This window comes from Malurus melanocephalus, unplaced genomic scaffold (assembly GCF_030028575.1).
Source record: "Malurus melanocephalus ecotype Western Australia unplaced genomic scaffold, MMel_1.1 scaffold_63, whole genome shotgun sequence".
Taxonomy (NCBI): domain Eukaryota; kingdom Metazoa; phylum Chordata; class Aves; order Passeriformes; family Maluridae; genus Malurus; species Malurus melanocephalus.
The window spans coordinates 530,811-545,703 of record NW_026623295.1 but is presented as its reverse complement, the minus strand read 5'-3'; positions in this window follow the sequence as shown (position 1 = coordinate 545,703).

Here is a 14,893-nt window from a genome sequence, read left to right as displayed (position 1 = left end):
ATCCATGGCCAAATGGAGGAAATTAAACCTACAGAGTCATTTGTGGTTCTCACAACTGTAGGTAAGTGCAGCATGAAATTAATTGTTCAAAAATGGCACCCTGCTCTAATAGTGACTATTCAGGTAGGAATTCATCAGACCAGATTCATGGCCAGGTGATGTACTTGGAGATGGTGATGCAGGTGTGTGCCTTGCTCTAAGCCCTCTCCCACAGCCACAGCTCTTACACGATGATTCCATAACAGCTGAAGATGATGTGCTCCAGCTCCCCTTCCCCTGCCCTTGGGTGTCCTTTTCCACCCATTTCCAGTGCTGTGAGTGTGAACATGTGTCAGGTCAGTTCAGGAAGCTGATGTAACTAAAATCTGACCTGGCATGTTGTGTGGCAACTTCTGCTGGTGAGAATCCCCCGATAAGTCATTATTTTATGACTCGTTTCTCCTAAGCAGGAGCACAAGCCACAAACATGGTAAYGTGGCTATGCAAGACTTTCCCCTCCTCTGCCCCTTTTCCACCTGWCCTTCTTCCCGTTGGGGTGGCTGAAGTGCCATGACCCTGGCCAGATCTTAGGTGTCAGCTTCCAAATCCCCAAATTCAATTTTCCCCCTACACTGCTGAAAGGCTTAAGGCTGATGTTGAAACAAATCTGCAGAAATCTTAAAAAGGAGCATAAAAAGAAGAAAATAAAGAAGATCTTAATGAATACTTGGAAGTGTGTTTCAATAGTAAGTTACTTGTCTAGGGATGTGCTAACATTTTATATCAAATTACTTTTCTTTTTGCTGAATCCATCCTTTTCAAATTACTGTTCTCTGTATGGTGGTAGGAAATCTCCACTTCTCTCCCTGATCCTAACTATTCACTGCCACTCTTCTAATCTTCCCCTTCTTCAAAAAGTCACTTTATTCAAGGCAACTGTTCCTCCTAAACCTAAAGTTAAAATCAAATGCCCAGTTTGCTACTTTTAGCCATGCTTCAGGAGAAATCAATATGGTCAAGTTATGGAGCAAGGAATAACTTCTCACTAAGAAGGTGGCCAGTCCCTGGAGCAGGCTCCCTAGGGAAGTGGTCACAACAGTGATGGGTCCCAATAGACTCAGGGCTGTCAGAGTTCAAGGAGTGTCTGGATGATGCTCTGAGTCGTATGGTTCAGTTTCAGGTAGCCCTAATTACCAGCAGAGAATCTAGCTCAATGATCCTTAGGGATGCCTTCTAACTAGAAACAGTCTGTGATTCTGTTTCAATGAACTCCGGTTCAGGATTTTGTGAACAAACCTGGAAARTATAAAATATGTCAGACAAATCTAATTTTAAATAACTGAGGGATAGCCCATTATTATACTGATGGGAAGCAAATGGTCTCCATGGTCAGAGAGAGGCCAAGAAAAAATACTCTGTCAACCTGTATTGACAGGACTGCTGGGCTGGAACTCTTTTTTTTTTTTTTTTTGTTTTTTTTTTTTTTTTTTGCATTGAAACAATACATTCCCCCCTCATCCTCTCAACTACCTAACAACTTTGCAACCCCAGGCCCAGATAAAAGAAGTCAGACTTTATGCTTTTCTAGCTTATGTGTTTCCATCAAGACTGAAGATTGCATGCCTGGGACTTGGCAATAACAGTATGGAACAAGAGGAGAAGCAATAAACTTATTATGTGTGTCAATAAAGTCAGCAAGTAAGTCTTGGAACACACACACGGAGCAAAACTGCTGAGTAAGGGAGAGAGACTTTTCCAATTATAACACCACATTAACACCGGTGTCAGAGGCTGAGATATTAAAAAGCAGTTAACAGGTCCCTCGGGAGGCCTCAGCAATGCACAGCAGCTCTGCATACTTGCAGACAATGTAAAAAGCCACAGCATTATCCTTTAACACTGCACAGTTAATGTGCAGAGCTCAATTAGTGAAAGCTGTTCAGGAGCTGAAATTTTCTGCTGGGAGATGTCCCTGCCTGCGAACAGAAGTAACAGCACTGTGCACTCCAGGAYCCAAATGTGCCCTGCCAGGCTGGGACCCTGCTGAAGGCTGTGTGAAAGCCAGCAGCTGCAGAAAAAAAAAATAATGGTGCTGCTGCCTTTTTACACAGAAAAATGTTCTTRCTTATGGCTGGCCTTGGCTTGTCTATTGTCACCCACCACTGCTCAGTGTAGCCATACTGGTTCTGATAATCTTGAAYCCAGTTTCAAGCAGGTCACGCACCTTCAGCTAGAACTAGATTTTTTCTTATAGAGAGGTATCCCCCTAGTTAGTTATTAAAACTCTGTTTCTTATGGCTCTTAAGCAATTCATTACTCTCAGCCTACAGACTCTTTTCCTGAGTATCATTGGGGACATAGTGCATGTCCTTTTCAACCTCTAGCTGAAATGTTCTTATCAGATATATTTYCCAGCATGGGTGGCTTAGTGTAAGGGGTGCTAGAGCTGTCAAAAGCCCCAGGCTCCATGCACCCTCAGCTGTTCCATCTCACAGTCCCATGCCATGGATGAGCCCATTGCCTGCTTCTCTGCCTTACAACAGTGTTTTATGATATTCACATCTGGCCTATGGGACACATGTTGGAGGGCTAAGGTCAGTGTGGAAATCCATGATTGTTTCCAGCTTATCTGCTGAATATGAATCACTATTTTAGTGTATCAATGGCCTGTCCTGAGGCACACATGGAGTGACTGTCTTCCTAGCTATTCACTGTTTTAGGAGGGAAACCAAGTCCTGGCTAAACAATATTTGCTTGCTTAGTATTGYGCTATAATTGCATCTAAGTCACTGGAGGAGAGGCTTTAGTTTGTCTGCAAACTCCATGGCTTTTGTGGTTTTGTTGCAATGATTTCATACCCTGAATTTGAATAAATTAGGAAATAAGAGACTATTGTAGAGCCCACCCAAAAGATTGGTGGTCTTCCCAGGGCACTGATCAGGCAATAAGAAGGGAATGTAAAACCTACATCTGRCTGAAACAATACGAAACCAAAGTTTCTGCATGTGCCATGCCAAACAAACAAGCAAATGCTGAGCCGAGTGATTTCTGCAGTCAATATGCTCCACCATCTGCATGATAACCTGGTAGAGGCAGACAGATCAAAGGTTTCCTTTCCTTCCCAAAGCACAGGAGGCTCGACAGTGAAATCACAAMAGTTGCTTCTGCAAAGCTTCAGGCTCTGCCTGAGATAAATCTCTGCCTGTGGGGAGGAAAATCTCAGTCACGGCAGCRATGTCACCCTCGCTCCGGGGGGAAGCGGCTTTGATGGGTAGCAGCTGTTATTTTCATTGAAATCTTAAAGACCTGTCTACATGTTTTGGTGCTGGTTTTTTCCCTCAGTATAGGATGTGAGGGAGGGAAAAATAACTAAATTGACCTTTCCATCGACAGAGATGCAGTGTAAAAAGGACTCCAAGAAATGAATATCCTTACAATTATGCATAGTAAGGCATTCTTACTCAGTTTTTCTCATGTAAAGAAAACCAAGAAAAACAGAGCTATTATGACTTTACCCACCTACAGACAAAGATCTTCTGAGAAGTTCCTATTTCTCAGACCTTTGTCAAATTTTCAGTCTATCTAGTGGGAATTCTTTTTTCCTCCCTTAAAAGATAAACATGCTAAGTATTCCCAAAAGACAACAGCTTTTCATCTGAGAAAACAAATGTCATCACTGTCTCTCATTCTCCAACCTTGTCTTCCTTCCCCTGCTCCATCTTTTATCCCTATTCCTCTGGTTATGGGAATACATATTCTCCTTTGCCACTCTTTTTTCCTCAAATTTTGTAACATTTGGGAACTATATATATTAAGATAAAATTTGCACTTTAGGACAATCAAAGCCTACAGCAGTAGCCTTTTGGTTTGGTTTTAAGTAAAATACCGTAAAAAACATCAAAAGGAAGAGAGGCTGGTGTCAAGGCAATGCAAGACAAGAGAAGGAAGGGAAGGGAAAGGGAAAGGGAAAGGGAAAGGGAAAGGGAAAGGGAAAGGGAAAGGGAAAGGGAAAGGGAAAGGGAAAGGGAAAGGGAAAGAAAAATACCTAGGAAGTATTCAGGGATCTCCCCTCTCACTCTGAAACAGGCTGGGTGCACAGCTAAGGCCCAGAGGACTGAACAAATTGTGGAGGTACATTTCTGCCCACTTCCAGCGGGTCACACAACACATTTTCATTGTGGGAGATCTGGAATTACATGAGGCTCTAGAGGGAGTTTGGCGAGTTCTGTACAATGCTCTGTCTTTTGATGCCTTGCCCAAAATATTTATATCTCCAAATAAGGCTGGCAAGAAAAGGACCAATAACAAAATACGCTAGAGATTAAATTTGTGTATGACTGTGATATATAGACAGTACACTACAGTCTATACATGCCCACCATATTCCCTAACTACCTCTGCTATCTTTTCTGGGCTCTTAACAGACTTGTGTGTCTCCCTCCAAGATTCTTTTAAACAGAAGATGAAAGGCTAGATGTCCCAGTGCTCAGCATAATYGTGCAATGTGAATTTGAAGGACTGGAACATTTCAATCCAGTACATGGGCTTCTGCCATTTGAACTAAGGGAAAAATTGAGTTTGTGGGTAGTATAACACAATAGCAGGGAAAAACCCTTTAAAGCCAGATACTGAAACATCTGTAGTGTAAAATGACTTCTAGTCTGCCAGCTGATAATATCTCATTAACCATCTCCAAAATAAATGGTTTTGACTTTTTTTTTTTTAAAACTTTTGTCATAGCCAACATCAATGATTCCAACCTGGAGAATGAAAGGTCTACTAACTAATAAGAAGTWAGATTAGATCCAAATTTTATAACAAAGAGCACCGAGAGAGACTAGAGATAGGCAGAACCACCTTTGACATCCACCTAGGTGAGGAAATGAGCCCAAATGCACTTCCAAATGTGGTCAAGTCACAAGGATGCTGCTTTGTGCAAGAATCTCAATGAGCCTGTTTACTTTTTCTCTCTTGACCTCTCTCACTTCTGTTCTCTTGAATTTTTTGATAATCATTGCAACATATCTAAAACCAGACTACAATGCTGRTGTTGGTGAGTCTGGCTCACATTCAGATTTCTTGGTACAGCAGCTTCATTTTGGCGTAGCAGTGACCMGAGTTTCTGAGCTCAAGAGGTGTGATTTAGGCTGTTACCTAAGATGGCCAAACTGTGACCTCATATTCAAGAAACAGAAAGGTGCAAATGAAGCACAGACCCCTGCTGCAGGTGCCTGACTTGGCACTGCCTTCACACTGAAAGACAGAAAATTGCAGCCTAGACTACAAATATTATTCACTGTATCTTTGTGATGCTGCAGACAAAGCTGATTCYTCCTTGCAGCCTTACGAACCAGCAAGCCCAGGGTGAGATCTAGAAGAAAAGCTGTGTTTTGGTATTTTAGATAATCAGCTGTCTTCCCACCGCCTCTTCCTTGCCTTCTGGCTTGTGCTGGGAAAATGGGAGCCTTCCTGCATGCAATTCGTCCCTGCTGCCAGCTGTCTTTGAGCCGGCTCCTGCAGATGCACTGCGAGACGTGCGGGGCTGCAGCTCATCGATGCTATGCAAATTCCCCCCGTAAGTGGATTACCTGTTTCTGTGGGAACAGACCGACCTGCGTCTGCCAATTCACTTTCGCTTTTACTGGACAAGGTTAATGATGGAAATGAGCTTAATCTTGTAAGAGGTTAAGCAATTTATTACAGAACAGGAAACTGAGTTACAAAGAGCTACAAAAAWGAAACAGCCGCGCTGCTGTCTTAACTTGGTTCCTTCCGGGTTTCTTTTCAGCRTTTTGAATTTGGTTACTACTTGGGGTTTGGGAAAGTAGTATTTCCTCATTTTGGCAGATGGTTATTCTTYATATTGGAGGGTGGATATTCTAGGCTAGTAAAAAACAGATTTAGTTAATTTCTGTGATAAATACCACTAATTTTAAATATCAGAGAAAATGAATTRCCCACTCGATCTTGTTTGTTAGTTTTTGGTTTTTTGGTTTTTTTTTAGTGTGTTTACTGTACCTTGCAGAACTACTTTCAATTTAATTTTAAGCTTAATCCACCACTTATCCCCCCAAATTCAACCAATAGTAGCTCCCATAGAGACCATATAATGCAACTTCCAAAAACTGTACCTGAAACTTAGATTTTAACACAGTTTTAGAGTGAACAACACTCGACCTTTGGGAAACTCTCACCAGAATTGAGAGCTATACTTGTTTTGTGATAACTAACTCCSCAGGTATTGAGGGCTAATACTGAAAATAGTGTATTGCAAGCAAGTGAAAAGAGCAAATGGAAATTGCACAAACCAATTTGCACTTTTCACTTATGCTTCAGAGCTCTGAATGTCATCTTGGGTTGAAAATGTCTTAGCAGTTTTCTCTAGCCATCTGAAACCATTCTAATATATTGAAAAATGGCAGTGACATTTCCCCAAGATATTTTTATGTGCAGTACTTGGTCAATCCTATGTGAGAAGAGTTATAAACAACAAAAACAATGTCCTCTGTAGAGCTCCTCTTTTCCTTCCCCCCCACAATATATAGATGCTGTTTAGTTTTTTCCCTAGAAGAACATTTTTTAAATATTAAAAATACTGTATTAAAAGTACTCTATTTTAAATTCATAAATATAACTGAAGTAATAAACCCCATCCTCTCCACTATTCTTTTTTTTTTCCTATATATAGACAAAACAAGACTTGCAGTTACAATCCATTCACTTGTCATTGTCTGGTCAGACTGAGCAGAGCCTCTGAGTGAAACCTTCTCAATATCAGCAAAGGCACTTGGACTGGCAGACAAAGGGCTCAATTAAATGGATATTTCCCYTTTCCCCACATGATGGTGACTGAGCTTCAAACAAGCTAGTGAACTTCAGGTGAGCTATAAATTTCAGTGCATATAGAAACTGGGAAATAGACCCAAACCAGCCCTGGAGTAGCTATTTACACCCGTGTCAGGTTTTAGAGTGTCTTGGGGAGTTGCCTTGWGGAAAGTGTGGAATAATGTTTTACCCAGCACCAGACTGACAAAGGAAAGCTCCTGTTCAGGTCTTGCCTTCTCTGGGAGTAGCTGGAGTAATGCTGGGTGTATCAAAATAGGTTGTTCAGGTTGTCATGGCTGAGCAGGCAACAGGTAGCAACACAAGGTGCTATAAATATTTTTTGCTCTAAAGATCCACACACATCCCCTGGAATCAAGGTGGATTTAGTGCAAAACCTGTCCTGGARAAGCTGAATGCTTGTATGCTCCTCTTCTGGTAGAGCAAGATGACTCCACAGCCCCACAAGCATCTGGTGCCAGCTTTCTTGTTTCTGAAGGTAGAAATGATTTAAGAGACCATGACCTGCTCTGTAAGAATTATTGTTCTACCTCTCAGGTGGGGTAAATTAATACATTTCTTGCTGARTTAAGGTACAGCCCTTATGCCATATTTTTTTTGGTGCATACAATCTAAGACAATAAAGGAGTAATTTTTACTGTCAAAAAGTCTTAAATTATCATTTTCCAAGTGATATTTTACTTTGGACTGGGACCAGATAGGATTTACTTGTATTTGTGTATTTCTCACATAAAGACAGAGCTAGGCTTTGACTTTAATGAACAAGAAGGAACATTAATTAATTAGCCAGGAAAGTCTACTACCTAAAACCAGAGATGTTCTTCATGGATTTACAATTTTTCATGTGTGTGAGCTCCACTCTGTAAAAAACAGAAAAGCAGCTGCAAGAGGAGTGGGATGAGGATAAAGCTGCTGTGCATCACTTCAGAGGGTGAAGCTGAGAAATGGGCACAGCACCTTCAGTGCTRTTATAACCTGGATTAACTCATATGCAGAATGTCCTGCAACCTTAATGTCTGTAGTGTAAATGGACCACAGATCCAAAGTAAGGTCAGCAGGTGGGAAAATGCATCCAAACTTGTAAAAAAACACAGTAAAAGTACAGAAGTGTCYGAATCTAAGTGATGTGCAGCCTTGTCTGAAAGTAGCAGTGAGAGCTGGAAGGCCAAATAGCTCACTTTGAAACTCTCAGATGAGAGATTGTTCCTTATTTGTTGTTTGAGTTTGGTTTTTTGGTTTTGTTTAGATTTTGGTTGGGTTGATTTGTTTGTTTGTGGTTTTTTTTTTTCCTTCAGGGATGCACATGGTAATTGGTGTTCATTCAGATAATCAGCTTCACAGACAAGGTTGGGATCATAAGCTGGATTTTATCCTGGCTGACATGTTTTTGAGAGAATCACTAAAGAGATTGCAAGAAAGCACTGGAAACACAATTCCTGGAAGTAATTCCCAGCTGTCATGTTGAATTATGRAGAGACTCAGACCTGCTAAGTTTTCTATGTCTCTGTTTAATCCTCTGTAAAGTGAGCAAAGTAAAACATATCTCAGAAGGATGTAGTGAGTTACCAAAACGATATTGCAAAAGATTTCCTGTCTCTTTAGAAAAGGTGAGCTGTCTAGTGTGAGGTATTAGTGTTCATTCGTGATGAAGAAATCTCTCTCCTAGATAAAACAAGGCAAAATCCTGTAATTTGGTGCTTCTCTACTGATGACTGACAGCTCACTTCCAATTCATAATTATAGCCAAAACCCACATCCATTTCTTCATAATAATTGTTTGGATTTGTGTAATTGTGATGTAAGAAGAAAATGTTTAGACCACTTCTTTAATTTCTGTAAAGAGGAATAAGGGAATAGCATGACATAATGCACCAGTTTCAAATAAAAACCATCAAAAACATATTTGCACTTTGCTTTCCTATATGTTACACATTTCCCAGGTTATGTTAGAAATACATATTCACTTCATATGTAACGTATTTGTTATTTTCTGGTTTCCTTCCAAGRCGTTTTGCCATTATCCTGCCAGGACTGTATGTTGTCTGACCACTTCCCCATTGCAATTAAGGATTGAAACCACTTGCTTACGCACAACGGAGACCATCATACCTAACCCCAAAGGAGGCCAGAAACTCCTAGCACACTGCATTTCCCAGACCAACCAGGAGGCCCAGGGCACAGAAGGACAGCATGCTATTTGCAACAAGGGCTGGCACACTGACAATCCACATGAGTGCAGCTATTCAAAATAAATCTAAAAACCCCAAAAACTTGTGTGTGTGTGTGCTTGGGGATTTAACACATCTCATAAAGAGATACTGCCTGAACTTCCAGAATAAAATGAGATAAACTGCTTCAAAATCAGTTGTAAGGGAGTTGCTACGAAAGAACCAGCCTTGAGGAGTGATGTCTAACCAGAGGTTTTTCTTCAAATGATGCAGTATATGTTTAGTAGATAATGTGCAGGATTCCAGGCTTGATTTGAACAGGCATCAGAACATGAAGATTGCACAAGAAACACAGCCTTTCTTGGGAATTTTGCTTTGTCCCTCCTATCCCTTCCCYCCTTTTCTTTATTTTTTCCAAAGCCAAAGAGGAGGAGAAATGATGCCTTGGGGTGCTAGAAGTGGGGTGTAAAAAAGAAGGAGGCAGTCACTGACTCTGAATGGAAATATTTCATTGACTTCTGTGTGTTTTGAATCAGACCTGTTGTACTCAAAGAACTTGAATGCCACCACGATTCAATAATGTAAGATTCATATTCATACTGTTTGGAAGATAAAAGTGATTGCTGAGTCCAGATTGCAGTTTTCATGTGTGTGTGTGTGTGTGAGAGAGAGAGAGAGAGAGAGAGAGAGAGAGAGAGAGAGAGCACATTTGGGGTCAGGGATAATAATAATAAATCATGTTTATCAACCCACTGGATTAATCTTCAGTTTTCATAAGGCAAGGCTTGTCATATCACAGAGCAACAGTGAAGTGTTTGTGAATCTGGTAATCCGTGCTGGAAATAATCTTTGTAGCCATCTCTGCTTCAAGCCTCATATTTAAGGACTTTAAAGTGAAAATCGGTTTGGATTGCCAGAGAATACATGAAAAACCAAGAAGGAACAAATTGTATTTGATATCTAAGTCCATGTGGCAACATTTTTGAAATGCTCTTGCAGTTATAAYGTGAGGACATGGTGTTTTCTTAGGATTAGGAAACACTGGCAAAGGAAGAAGCCTCTCAAATGACATACTGGCACAGACATGCACACACACAGACAGAGACCTTAGGTGGGGGAGTGCTCTGTCTGTGTGCATATTTAGTTTGAAAGCGGTTCTGTAAGAAAGTTCCAATCCAGGAGGAAAGATCTATTTTTCCCTCTAAATTTCCATAGTAGTCTGAAGTGAGGCACGGATAGAAAATAAGAAGCTGTTTGAATTTATTGTGTTCTGGAGCCATTAATTACAGTGACTCCTGTTTCTGTTTATTTGTCTTAGTTCTTCTTGGTGTTGAAACACTGACCCTCATGGACATAAAAAAGATTATCTAGCTTCATCTGTCTCACCATCCTCTGCGGCTCAAGCCCTTGTGGTAGAGCACTTCCCCAGACTACATGACACAGCCAGATGTAGCAACCAGATACCAGGCTATGAAACAGCACTAATTTCAAATGTCAGCCTTCACACTCCATAAAACAGGGAGCATATTACAGTGTACATTAAACTCCAGAGCTGATAATACTTAACATCTATGCGGATGCATCGTCGATTTGAATAAGCTGGCAGTCTGTATTTGGAAATATTCTCTAAATTTCCTCTGTCCCTGCCCTGAGACTGTGGTAAGTAGCACAGAGACCAGCTGTCCAGCCTTGTTTTTCTAAGCCATTGACTAAACAGTGAGTTCATGTTCAAGATAACTGTGGGGAACCAGTTCATGAACTTCTTGAACTCTGCTGTCCATGAGTGTGGTGATGGGCTTGACAAGCTGCCATTTAATTAATGATGAGTCTTGTAACTAGAAATGAACCTTGGGCCAAATTGTTTGTTGCTTTGTTTTGTTTGATTTTTTTTTTTAATTAAAAGATATCTGGAGAGCAAAAGTAAGTAAGTTATTGCCTTGTTGCTGGGGAAAGGCATTGCTCTGTAAAAGAGAGAGATAGGAGAGATAAAACCATCACCTGCATAAACAGTCCAAAAACTTGCAGCATATGTTGGCTGCAATGCCAGACCATTAATATGGAGGAGAATCCCCACTGTAAGAAAGAATTCTTTCTAGATTCACTTTCCATTTTGCAAAATTGTTAACATGGAGGTCTTTCTACCAGTGGCACCTATTTCATTGCAAAAATTTGAAACTTTCCTTTTCTTTGTGGGATTCAGTTTTCTGCTAATTTCAGGCAGAATAGGTACTGGTCTCTGAGAGAAGAAGGCTGAAAAGAACTTAAAATTGCAATCTTGTATTGCAGTTTCATTCTCTAAATCTGTCTATTCTTTTTGATAACAATACCTAGATGTTGAGCCTTTGTCCCATAAAACCATTCTCTATTATAATTTTAAAACTGTGCAAGAAACAGCCTTATTTTATAGGTCTAAGGTAGAAACCACATAACTCCTCTGTGTTTCAAGGTACATGCACCTTGCTCAAGCAGAGGAGCATCTTCCCMTTTGTATTTTAAAGTTCTTGATATCCAGAAGCAGAAATCAACAAAGGAAGAGGATTGGAAAAGACCTTTCAAGATAGATGCCTGCTATWACAAAACTTTTAAAACACTTAAATGACCCTTTTCACAGACAAAGTCTATTTAATGAGGTTTCTAGACAAATTCCTTGCTCCATCTACTCTAACTGACAGGTTATTCCAGAACATTACTCCTCAAAATGGATAAAAAAWGAGCTATGATGCTTGTGAAGGGTCTGAAGCACAAGTTTTATGAGGAGCAGCTGAGGGAGTTGGGGGTGTTTAGCCTGGAGAAAAGAGGGCTCAGGGGGACCTTATCACTCTCTACAAGTGCCTGAAAGGAGGGTGGAGCCAGGTGGGGRTCARGGRWTGGCCTCTGGTCTGAAGCAGCTGATGACAGGACAAGAGGAAATGGGCCCCACTTGCAACAGGGGAGATTTGGATTAGATATTAGGAAAAATGTGGACCGGCTGTCCCGGAAAGTGCTTGAGTCACCATTCCTGCAGGTTTTTAAAAGACATGTTCGTGTGCTCCTTAGGGACAAGGCTTACTTATGGAGTTGGCAGTGTTAGGTTAAAGGTTGGRCTCGATGATCCTAATGGACTTTTCAAACCTGAAGTATTCTGTGATCCTGTGAAAGCCTTCTCCTGATTTCCTGCTTAAACAATCATTGACAATTTATATTCATTTGTTTGTCTGCAGACCTTTACTTTAAATAAGGTCCTTTGCCACTCTCATAACCCTGATGTATTTGTGGCAAGTAATTATACCCCTTTAGCCCTGATTGAAAACTTTTCACTGCTCTGATAATCCAGTAGTGTTTCTTTGTCCTGCTTCCTGTTTGAAAGTTTTCTTCAGTGTGGGTACCAGATTGGGACAGGATTGTGAGCTGTCCCTCAACCCTATTCCCCTGTGTAAATAGATTGAGAACAAGAGCAATGTTTGGAGTCTCACCCAACTTCACCAGCTTGCTGGTAATTGCCTTTGAGGAAATAAAGCAAATGCAACAATTTCAAACTATAATTAGTAGGAAGTTCTCAACTAGCAAAGTATTATTTTCACACTTTGATTTTATATGAGGCATCAAAGTATTTTATGATATGTAATTAGGACTGAGATCTTAAAAAATGTGGCAGAATAAACAGCATTGTTTCCTGTTTCAGTTAATTCTTTTATTGTGCTTCTGTATGATGAAGCAGAATAGGGTGTAATCGCCTGCAAGCAGTTACTCATGAAGAAACGATACAGTTTCTTCAGGCTCCAAGCTAAATGATGCTAAGGGAGTTGATGCTTTCAACTTGAGTATTTCCTGAAACCATTGCTAATTCTGTGTGGTTCAGATGATTTGTTGAAGGGTTTAGCAAGTTTTAGCACTACAGCCCTAYTGATAACTGAYTAATACAAGAAAAGGTAATAAGTACAAGTGCATATCTTTGCTCTTGACTATRCTACAGTGGCTATGCTATGTTAGGTGGCCTCAGACTGTAAAACCTGCCTTTGCTTTATARTGCTCCTGGGCAGCTTTCACACAGTCTTTATTTGAACTATTAAATGATACTGGCTGCAGGATCAAATGAGGTGATAAAGGAGGAAAAAGCTAGTGAACGTGTGTTTCAGCAGGTTACTTCAGCTACTGTGCAGGCTTTGATCATCTGCAGCACACTGGGGCTGGGATGTTGGGCTCTGTGACACCAGACTTCATGCTGTCCTTGCCGAAGCATTGAGACACTGCCCTGATCTGGGTCTCCAGTGTGGTCTCCATAGTGTACCTCCATCCCTGCTTTCAGGATATACATTCAACACCACATCATAATCTACATGAGACATTTCTCCAATTCATGCCATCTCCTTCCTGCATTGAGCATCCTCCTGAGTTRGAAAATCCCAATTTGTTTTCCTTCTAAATATTCCAAGCAATGTGGAATAGTTCTGACAGGTGGGCTTACGCAAATGCATTTGCTCCCGCGTCAGAGGAGCAACTTTTTGGGGATGTGGGACATGCTTCTGTGCCTTCATGGAGGCAGAATTGAAACCAGATGCTCTTGCCCCATGCTTTAACCACTGAAATATGTGGAGAAAAGAGGAAGTGACAGATGAAGACGGATGTTCCAGACAGATAGATATTATCTCTAAGGCAAACATTGCTTTCTATGGGAACACACCTATACACMACCTCCCTCCCTCATTATTCTTTTTCCCATTTCCTTCCTCTTCAAAATCCCTAAAACTGCTGTGCAAATTGGGAGAGCTCATCCTTCAGCCAGCACACATATATGTGGTTAGGATTTCTTCTTAGGGATCCTGGAATATTTGTGGGCTTGAATCCCACTGGAAAAAAAGAAATGTAAAGGCAAGTCTCCCACATCCTGTGGAGTGACTGTGGGAGAGCCCGGCATCTCCTCCTCTATGGCTGTTCTGTGCCAAGCCMAGAGGGCACCTACAGACATGACCACTGCCAACAAGATGAGTGGGAATAAAGCAGTTGGTGAAATTTGACGGGATTTGATGAGAGAACAGATAAAACTTTAATGGGATGGGTAGAGGCACTGTCTTTTCTCTTCCAAAAGGAAATCCTCTTTCCTCCTCCAGTATGGCCTGGAATGRCACATCCCTTTTGTAAGATGAAGATTTGTCTATATGAAGTAGACAATTAATTTATCTCAATTGACTTTCTTTCCTGTATCATTTTGTGTTTRGTRCTAAATGATCTTTAAGGTCCCTTCCAAGCCTTTCTATGATTTAGGGGTGTTATTTTTTAAGAAGGAGCTTTTCTACTGTGTTGACCTCCAAGTGTTTCATCTTCCTCTGTTCCTGTGGGTTTTCATCCAGTACTTCATGTTTCCAGGTCTTCTCTGTTCAGTATCATCTCTGAGGGATCTTTGCTGCATCATCTGGTACTCTCTGTCCCTGTTGTGAGCCACAAGCACTGCTGGGCATCTCTGACAGCTTCTGACTCATACTCTCTGTTGTGATCTCTGCTGTGTTGTGCCTTTTCTTCTCGTGTCACCTCTTCTTGTCCCTGCCCCATCCAAGGCTCCATCACATGTCCACACACCACCAGAATCCTCAGGCAGASCTAAACACAAAAAATACCACCACTGGCTTAGGGCAGCTCTGAGCCACAAGCTGCTGGAGTGTACTGGGGAGTCTAATTACATGCCTGTCCTTTCATTTCTTTCCTGGGCATAAACTGTCGGCCAGTCCTGCTTATGAAATCAGAACGTTATTCTCTTGTCTTGGCTGCGTTTATTCACTATTGATTTTGTGGCTGTTGGTTTCTTGGGCAGCAAGAGGCTGGATATTGAGTGAGCAATACTACTCCCTGTTACTGGGGATGGAGAACTGCAGTACTAGTGGATAATCCTGCCTTGGGAACATCTTTTTTTTTTTTTTTTTTTTTTTTTT